We start from the raw sequence: 9,764 nt of genomic DNA on the forward strand, positions 1-9,764 counted from the left end.
TTCTTTGGGTTCAATTCATTTAGTAGTGTGCCTCACAGAACTCAGGAAAATAGTTGAGCTGCTAGATTATCAGTTTATTATAAGAGGATACACCTTGGGACAGCCAGATAGAAGAGAGATGAGTAGGGAAGGCTGGGGAAGAGGCACCGAGCTTCCACACTGCCTCCAGGTGCAGTACTCTCCCAGCACCCCACCTGTTCACCAACCTGGGAGCGCTCTGAACTCCATCCTTCTGGAATTTTTGTGGAGGCTTCATTACATAAGCCTAATTGGTTAAATCATAGACCGTTGGTAACTGATTTCAACCTCTAGCCTCTCTCCTCTCCCCTGGAGGTCTGCGGGGAGGGTTATAGAGGAAGGGGGAGTCGGGACTGAAAGTTCCAACCTTCTAATTCTGGTTGGTTCCCTGATAGCCAGCCCCCATTTTCAGGGCTTACCAAAAATCACCTCATTCACATAAACTTAGGTGTTATTCAAAGGGGCTTACTATGAATAACAAAAGACACCTATTTCAACTTTATGACTCTGAAGCTAATTCAGGAACTTGAAAAAAAACAAATACAACAAAAGATGCCCTTACTTCTCTAAATCACTTAGGATATTACATGGGATTTGGGAGCTGTTAGCCAGGAACCGTGGATGAAGAACAAATTATATGTTTCTTATTATAAATTACAATATTACACACATTCTTTCTTTATTCTTTTGTCTTACTTTCTGGGAGATTTCCTCAACTTAATCTTCTAGACCTTCTGTTTAAGTTTTATTTTGACTATCATACTTCAAATTTCCTTATTTTCTTCTCCTTGGATGGTTCCTTCTTTATAGGATCCTGTTCTTGTTTCATGGGTACAGTATTTATTTATCCCAGGATTTTCAATATTTTTGAAGTTTTTCTTTCTTGCTTCTGGCATTTTCTGTGTCCTCTGAGTTTCAGTCTTCCATCTCTTTTGACCTGAGGCTTTCCTTAGATGTTTGTATTTTGTGGGTGTCTTTATATTCAAGAGTGAAGTGCCAAAGTGAATTGGAGGCTTGTTGAGTAGTGAGCTCAACGCAGGGCAATGAGGCTGTGAGCAAGCCATTTCCTTGGCAACCTCCAGGTATCAATGTCTCTACACATTTTCTCTTGGAATCCTTTGGTGTCTGCAGGAAAGAATTCTCCAGTTGCTTGCCTGGTATTATTCTGGGAGTAGAGCAGGGGACTGGAAGGGGGCAGACTCTCCCTGTATTCAGCAGGTAAACACTCATGTCCCAGGTAGCCCCCCCCCTTTTCCATATGCATCACCCCTGCCTTACTTGTTGCCAGGTAACCTTTTTGGTTGAGTTTATTTGCAACTTACCCTTTTTTGATGGGGTGGCAGATGGGTAGGTGTTTGGCTTGGTAGGACAAAGGGGAGACTTGGAAGCACATGTGTAACTACAACAAAATTAGCCCTAACCTTCGACCTTGCCTTTATGGTACCAGTGCCTCCAACTCCTGAGCCTCCACGGGGCCCCTGGGGGTGAATCCTCATATGTCATTGGCCCCTCAGCTGCAGGCACTCAGGTTTCAAATCTCCAAATTGCTCCTAAGTCCAGTGTTGTTCCTCCAGTAGTTTTCTGTCATCTACAAATTGGCTTTTAACTATATTTCATCCACTATCCTGACTTATTTGTCTTTGTAATTTTACCTTGCTGCCCTTAAAATTTCCCCTTAGTGTTACTAAGATTTCAGGAGGAAACAAACAAACAAAAAATTCATGTTTTTCATCAGCCACTTTTAACTCCAGGTCAGATGGACTTTCCTAATGATGTTTTCTTTGGGCTGACTGTAAAAAGTATGGTGAACTCCCTGAGAACCATGAGAAGCTGTAGGTGGAACCATAAGGGCAGCCTTGGGGTCAAGCCCACAGTGTGCAGTCTACATTCACGTCAGGAGAACTGAGCCTAATGTGGCCCCGTGGCTTTTGGAAGTCATATCCCAGCACCTGACACAATCCCAGCATTGAGTGCAGACGTGTTTGTACTTCTTCTGGGGCACGAGTGTGTGAGAAGAGCCATCAGCTTCCTGTTCACCTCCCTTTGAAACAACAAAAAGCTGCAGTTTCACCTTTTGCTAAAGTATTATCTTTCACTTGATGACCCCTGGAGTTCCACAAAGAGACAAAGGTCTTTCCTCATTGTGAACCACTTTGCAGAAGTTATGCCAACAGATGGAGCCACTGGGAAGCATCTGAGTGATGTTCCTGTGCATCTGATGCTACGTGGCGAGCGGCACTGAGCCAGGAGGCAATCTGCTGCCCAGAACGCCAGGCCCGTGGTCTGCTCTGTGCTCACATTTGTGCTTTAGTAAAATTACAAGTTACTCCACACTAGGGACCTCTGGGCTTGCTCCCAAATAACTGAAATTACAAAAATTAAGTCTTTTCATTCTGCAGGATGTACTACTGCATGGGCTCAATAATATCTACTGGAATTTCTGTATGTCTTTACCTTTTCGAGAGCAGTTTCACAACCATCGGATCCTTGGGCAACTCTGAGAAGCTTGGGACACACCTCAGCATATCGTCCTTGTTTCATGCACGCAGAAACAGAGTCACAAGGGACTGATGGCTGGTGTGGTGAACCCCGGGCTGCTCTGGAAGTCAGAGAGACATGGCCTCATGTTGGGGGGGAAAGCAAGGGTCCTCACTTTCTTTGCACAGGCCACAGTGGAGGCAGGTCTGGCACAGAGGACAGTGGGCCCCAAATCTCACATATTGTCCAATAGAAAACCATGACGTTTAATGTCACCTGGGACAGATGTCAAGGCAGCAGGAAACCAGGGGAAAGAGAAGGCAGTCGTACTGGGATGGTCAGAGTGGCTGTGAAGGGGCTGGGGTTGGGCCGGGCCTGGAGGACAGTGGGCCTGAGGAATGTGGGAGGGAGAAACCAAAGCATCTCTGGGTGCAGCAAGGGAGGAGCCAGGCTGTGATGAGATCTCCATGCAGGGAGGAAAATGTCTGGTGTGTGCTGAGGGTCAGAGACGGGCCCAAGACCCAAGGTGGATGGGAAGGGCCAGGGCTCCAGCTGAGCAGATTGTCTGAGGCTTCACTTCACTGCAGGTCAAGTGAATTGCTTAGACTTGATTCTTGGAGGACTTAGGGGCCATTAAAGGTCTAGAGTCAAAGACCTAGAATATAATAACAACTTCTGCAGGACTGGCTTCCGGTTGCATGTGCTTATTGGTGCTGATGAGCCTCAGGGGTGCTTGGGGGGCGGGAGGTGTCTTTGAGCAAACCAGAGATCCCAGAAACATGGGCGGTGGATGGAGACCACCAGGTGCCAGAGGAGCTGAGGAAAGAGGCTGTGAGCTGCTCTGTGTTTTTGGGGCTATTCCTCATGCAGCTCAGCCCGCTTCACTAACTACACTTCCTTTGTTCTGATCCTCCCTGGCAGGGAAAAGGCTGGCACAGTGGTCCAAGCAAGGAGACCTACACATACATTTCTGATAGCGGCTGGACAGAGAGGGCCCAGACCCTCAACTTCTCAGGAGGACGACACCCCTCCCATGGCTTCCCACAAGAAGTGACCAGACTAGAAAAAGCTGAGACTGGACTCACGGGCTTTAAAGATGGGGCCTAGGATGTTGGAGTGAGGCTGTGTGGGAAGGTGAAAGCCGATGGTGTGGGGAGGTCAGGGGCCAAGGGATGCCAGAAGGTGCATGGCTGTGCTACAGACCCACCCAGGGAAGGGTGGCCGAAAAGACTAACAAATAAATACCTGGCAAATCGCAGAGGCTGTGTGTTTTGCCGTGTGGAAACGTCAATAGCTAAGTGGAGCAGAAAGTCAAGCAGTCATGACAGGAGGCGGGTATCCAGGGCACTCCGCTTCCCAGCACCACCTGCGGATCACCGGAAGAGCGGCGTGTTTACTGTCTGCAGCGACCCTGCCCTGGACAGCGGGGTTCTCGCGGGAGCTAGACACTAACCGTGGTCTAGGCATCGCCTGCCTCTCGTCCATACATACCTGTGGGCGAATGTCACCAGAGCTTCACCCCTGTGGCTCTCCCGGCGCCCTGGTGATGTTGTGGGTGGGCCTCCCAGGCGCAGGAGGGGCTTCTTTCCAGCAGTGGGGGATGCACGTTGCTCTTGGTGTTGACAGCTCTCCACTCCGGGCCTGTCCTCAGGGGAGGAGAGCAAGCTCCTTCTGGGAAGCCCCTCCTGCTCTCCCTGTCCCCTCTCTCCAGCATCCTTTCCAGGTGCCCTGGAGGGGGGCGGTGTCCCCTCAGCAGCCCCTTACCCCAGCATGTTTTCCTTTTGGTGACAATGCACATGAGGCTGATTTTCTTGCACCACATTTACTGCGCTAGTTATGTGGGTCTGGGTTTGCAGTTTGCTTCTGAGCAACTCCCATGTATGTTCTGAGTGCTGGGGCTTTGGCGTTGGGGCTGCGTTATGGCTGCAGAAGTCTCGGCAGAGGGACTGTTTTCTTAGCCACGTGCCCGACAGAACCGTTCCTCATGCAATGTCTGGCGAGTGAGTGAGGACATGAATGAATGAAGTGTCGGCTCTGGTGACTGCGTACAGTTAAAACACATCCAAACCTTCAGCTCACACACTGTTCACCACAAGTGAAGTGTTGCCAGCGGTATGGACACGCGCGCACACACACACATACACACGCTCATGCACACACACCCTTGTCTCTCCCAGGCTTCTCTCCTTACGAACGAAGCCTATAACTGTCATCTCCTGTGAAGGTCTGTTTCCCAGGTGGTGCTCTCATTTGTTTGTCCCCTCGTTCAACAAGGGCCCACCCCTACTGTGCGCCGGGCCCAGGAATAAGGCCGATGAGAAGCCATTCCCTTATGAAGGTTGGGTTCTGGGGTTAGGGTGGGGTGGGGGCTGGGGGCTGGCAATACAATAAACAACTAAAATACATTGTGAAATACATCAATGAAATACAGTGGGGGTCAGGGGGTGAAGAGCAGCTTAAATGGTGGGGGCAGGGAAAGACTGCCTGGAAGGCGGTGGTTAAGTGAAGAGCAGAGGAGGTCAGGGAGTGAATCCTGCCCGTTGCTTGGGGGCATCATTCCAGTTGGCGGAAGCATCAAGTGCAAAGGCCGGGGTGGGGGCATCACTGGCATGTTCTAGGGACAGCGAGGAGACCTGCGTGGCTGGAGGGCAGGTGAGCAAGCTGGAGAGGAGCAGGAGGCAAGGCCTGGGGCGGCTGGGTGGCCGAGGGTGGGGCCCAGCAGGCAGGGCCTTTCTTGTTCTCTGAGTCGAAGGGGAAGCCGTTCCTCCAGGGTTCTGAGCAGAGAGGTGGTGTGACTGTTGTACAGTCTAACGGAATTGCCACTTAAGAGGAGGCTTGAGGGCTGTAGGTAACAGCAGGAGGCGGTTTGGGCTGGGCTACCCGCAGCTGGGATGGTGAGATGCGGGCAGGATCTGGATAGTGATATGGGGGTCTTGGATACAGGGGTGAGATGCAGCCGCGAGGACTGTGACAGACAGAAAGGCCCGGAGGCTGGAGGACCCTCTCTGCTGCTGCTGGAGGCCCGGGGACCCCTCCGGGAAGCTGGGCTGCTGGCTGACCTCCTGCAGCTGAGCAGGCTGTGCTCCTCCCATTTCAGTGGGCCTGGCAGAGGATGAGTCCGCCTCCCCGCCCCACCTTGTTCTCCAGGAGGAGCCAGCGGGAGAGCGGCAGCTGATGTCACCCTGCCCCAGCCGCTCCTGATGCACATCGCATGTCGGGAGGCCTGCATCTGAGCTTCCCTGATTCGTGGTCAGGTTCTCACCCTCCCCCCTCTCCACACCTGCACCCCAATTTTACTCACTGCTCTCCGCACGTTCCTCACACTCCCCACTCAGCCTGACGCAGAGCAAGCCTGCATCTCAGCCAAGTGACAGCACCCAGAGCGAGTGCCCAAATGCATCCCTGTAGCGGTGGGCCAGGGTGCTGGGTCCTGACTGGCTGCAGAGCGGTCAGAGGTGGCCTTCCAGGAGGTTCTCTCCCTCAGCCCACTCTTGGGCACGTTGGGGTCATGACTGGCACTGGCTCCAGGGGTAAATGGCAGGCAGGGAGTTGTCACATCTCGGTGGAAACCAAACCAGAACGGGCAGCAGGCAACCCAAACACCCTGAGGCACAGGCAGTGGGGCAGGAAAAGGTGGGGTGCCTGCAGTGCACCAGCAGAGCCCCAGATCTGCCTGGGAAGGGAAGAGAAATCAGTGGGAGGCTGAGAACATGTCTACTGCAGTTCCTGGGGACGGGCCGTGAGGCCTCACCCAGAGCGGACAGGGTGCAGGAAGCTGTGGGCAGGGGGTCTGGTTGCAGGCAGCCTGTAGATGGTCCCTGCGCTGGGCCCTCTGCGCCTGGGGAACGCCGGCTCCGGGGTGAGCACTGCCTCTATCTTTAGGTGAGGGAGCAGAGGGCTGACCTTCTCTTGGGCGCCTCAGGCTAGTGTCAGGTCTCTGCTCCTTGAGCTCAGCCGGGCTGGCTGGAGACCAGGGAGCTCACGGGCTGCAGAAGGGGCTGTCTCTCTCTGCTCATCTGCTGAAGTGTGTGGCAGCCCCAGCGTGAGGGAGTGGGGAGAGTTTTGGGCCGAGAGTCTGGAGACTAGGGGCCAGCCTTTGCCCTGCCACTCAACTCACCATGTGACGCATGCCTAGACTTCTCACCTCTCCAGTTCCGAGTCCACTGTTTCATGTGGGAAGTGGAAAATTGGATTGAAGGATCTCCAGTATCTCTTTCCACTTAGGAATTCTGAGGTCTTTAACTCCATCATGTGTATTATCTATTCCAATGACAAAAGAATGTGTGGGTTTTTTCCCCACACTATCAAGTTCTCGAACACCAGCGAGGTGCCTATAATTCAGCTCAGTTTTGACACTGCCTACCCACAGATGGCCTCAGATCCCTCAGGTGAAGGGCTCAGTCCCACAGGACCGCCTGCCCCTCCCCCACTTTGTGTGCCAATTGCAAGTTCAGGTTGTCGTGTGCTCCTGACTGACAGTTCTGATGATCCCTCCTTGGGCCTGGTTAACTTGCTAGAGTGGATCACCGAACTCAGAGAGATAGTCTACTTACTGGATTACTGATTTGTTTTAAAAGGATACAATAGCCAGATAGAAGAGCAGCATTAGGGCAAGGTATGGGGAAGGGGCACGGAGCTTCCATGCCCTCGCCCAGCACCCCACTCTCCCCAGATCTCCGTGTGCTCACCAACCTGGAAGCTCTCTGAACTCCGTCCTTTAGGGTTTTTATGGAGGCTTAATTCCATAGGCCTTTGGCCACTGGTGAATAATTCCATCTCCATTCTCTCCTCCTCCCCAGAGAGGAAGGGCAAGGACAGAAAGTTCCCATCTTCTATTCCCGTGGACACAGCCCGCAGCCTTGGGTGCATTCCAGAATATGCCTCATTAACATAACAAAAGACACCTTGATCATTTTCAGCACTTAAGAAACTCCAAGAATTTTAGGAACTCTGTGCCAGAAACAGGATGAAGACCAAATACTTTTCATTATGAATCACACATCACAACATGGATGAAAGGCAACCTGATTTCCAGGTACATGATGGAAAATGAAAACCCTGTTCTCTGGTTGATTCATGTTGATTCCATACTTACTAAGCATATTTATTCAGTGGCAGGCAGGCAGTTATAATAACCAGGCTGTTATTACAATTATTCTGGTATCTGTGCAAAAATGGCAGGTTTATGGATTGTCTATGACACAGCCATGTTGTGAGGATTAAAAGAGTTAATATATAAGCAGGGTGCTTAGAACTGTGCCTGGCCTGCAGTAAGCATATGTGAGCGCTAAGCTTCGTTATTATCATCTCTACTATGGGATGGGCCACAGAGACGTGCTTTTCCTGCTAAGGAAGAATGGAATTCCTCAGGCTCATTTTTACAGGGGTCCAAAGCCCAGCCAACAGCCGTGACTGAACACGTGGCTTGGAGTCTGGCTCTGAGGACCACAGAGGAGGATCCTTTATCTCCCAGCTCAGTCTCAGAACACAAAGCCCACCTGGGTAAGATGCATCAGATGGTCGTTGGAGAGCACGGTGCAGTGATGGTCCTGAAGGCTTGGTGACTGTCAGGCTCCCTCTGTGCACGAGATGTCGTGAGCAATGCTGTGGCTTCCTCCTGCATGAGCAATAGACTGTGAGCTCATCAATTGAGTCATAGAGTTTTAGAGCATCTCAGAGATGATACATCAGCTGGTTGACCTGCACGCCTCTGTCCCCAACATATGGAAGGAAATTAGCCCTAGAGTCCTGTCCACAGTGTGGCAGGGGCTGAAGGCTTCCTGCATGGAGGTTAGAGCTCCTGGCTCTCCCAGTCCAGCTTGTTCCTGACCCTGAGGTCTACAGCTGGAGATGAAGAGTGCTTGTCCTTGCAGCCACAGTCTCTCATGTTGGAAGTGATAATAAACAAAATGAAACAGCTCCCTTCAAAAACCGTACACATTGCTTGAGATGATAAGTGGGAGATTCTTTGGGCCACACTCATGCGTCTTCATCCCTGGCAGGCGCCTTCTCCCCTGAAGACTCAGGACCACTTGCCATGTCTGACAATTCCACTAGAGGGAGCCACCACTACCTGTATTTTTCCCACAGATTTTATGGGAAACAGGGCTGCCTTTAGTATGCATGGAACCTCCTGGTTGGAAGCACTCTTGAGGCAGCTCCTAAGTCATTCCCTGGGGTCTGTGAATGACCAGCCAGACCTGCGGCATGAATGCACTCAGGGCTGGGAGTCTGCACCGCCCTTCCTGGAAGCCGTTGGGTTCTCTTCCCCAGCAGTCCTGATGTGGCTGGATGTCCAGTGGGCTGGGTGATGACCTGTCCCCCTTGCCCATGCATGGGCGTGAGCTGGTGCTATGTTCACTAGTAAACATTGCTGCTCGGAGCTCCTGGGCAGACGTCAGGGTAGGTGAAACTTCAAGGATCCTTGATCCCCTGGCTTGTGAAGTCAAGTGGACAATCGAGAGGCCCATGCCTGTGGGATGTCCTCAACCTCCTGGAAGAGGAAACAGAGCAATGGGAAGCAGCAGGAAATTACCCTGGAAGCTGCACAGAGGCCTGGCATCCTGGAGACTTCTGCCCAGTTTGCTCTCTGTGGAGGGAAATTATCTGTAGGGAGTAGGAGATGACATAGCAAGATCAGGTATCCTTTGGAAAAGTGATTTTCCAGTACAAATACCACTTGGTCAAATACCATTTGGTTTTCTGGAATCTCACCAAGTTAAGAATCAGGCTGTATTATCTAGACCTCTGACCTGGTAATTGGATCTGGAGTTGGACAGGCAGATGGGTGGCCTTATGTACAACCTCTCTCTTCTAGGCAAAGTCTTTAACTCTGGGCCTCAGTTTCCTCCTCCATCAAGCAGGGCATAGATTTCGATGATTTCTAAGATCCCCTGCAATAATAGAAAGTGTATGTTCAGTGTGTCCTCCTGCATGGGGCTCGTCTGCCACCAACTCTCTGCTTTCTGCAGTTTGAGGCATGTTAAAAGTGATTTCCATCCTCTATAGAAGCATCTTTTACAAATATCAGTAAAAGTAAAATTAATTAGATTGGCTTCCACTCAGCTCATCAAAATGATTCTGAGCTCTTCTGTGCTAAGGGGGTCAGTAATTTATGCATTTCAGAGCACGAGGCTGGGAAAGTCCAAAGGCTGGGCTAAAGCTTACATGTCCTGTGTCAACAATGATGTGGTCACCGTCTGGTTTCTTGTTCGATCCTGGTTACTTTTAATGGCCCGGTGCCAGCCTGGGGCTTGGTGAGGTTGCCT

General features: G+C 51.3%; 1 protein-coding gene across 1 annotated transcript in view; it reads left to right on the plus strand.

The window, feature by feature from the left end:
* Positions 1–3,897, plus strand: part of KCNA6 (potassium voltage-gated channel subfamily A member 6) — a 42,674-nt gene extending 38,777 nt beyond the window's left edge. Inside the window, exon 2 of the mRNA XM_057491626.1 lies at positions 3,418–3,897. The gene's annotated coding sequence lies outside the window, so the exon portion shown is untranslated. The remainder of the gene's footprint in view (positions 1–3,417) is intronic.
* Positions 3,898–9,764: the final 5,867 nt, after the last annotated feature.

The sequence above is a fragment of the Manis pentadactyla genome, chromosome 14 (genome assembly GCF_030020395.1).
Source record: "Manis pentadactyla isolate mManPen7 chromosome 14, mManPen7.hap1, whole genome shotgun sequence".
Lineage (NCBI taxonomy): Eukaryota > Metazoa > Chordata > Mammalia > Pholidota > Manidae > Manis > Manis pentadactyla.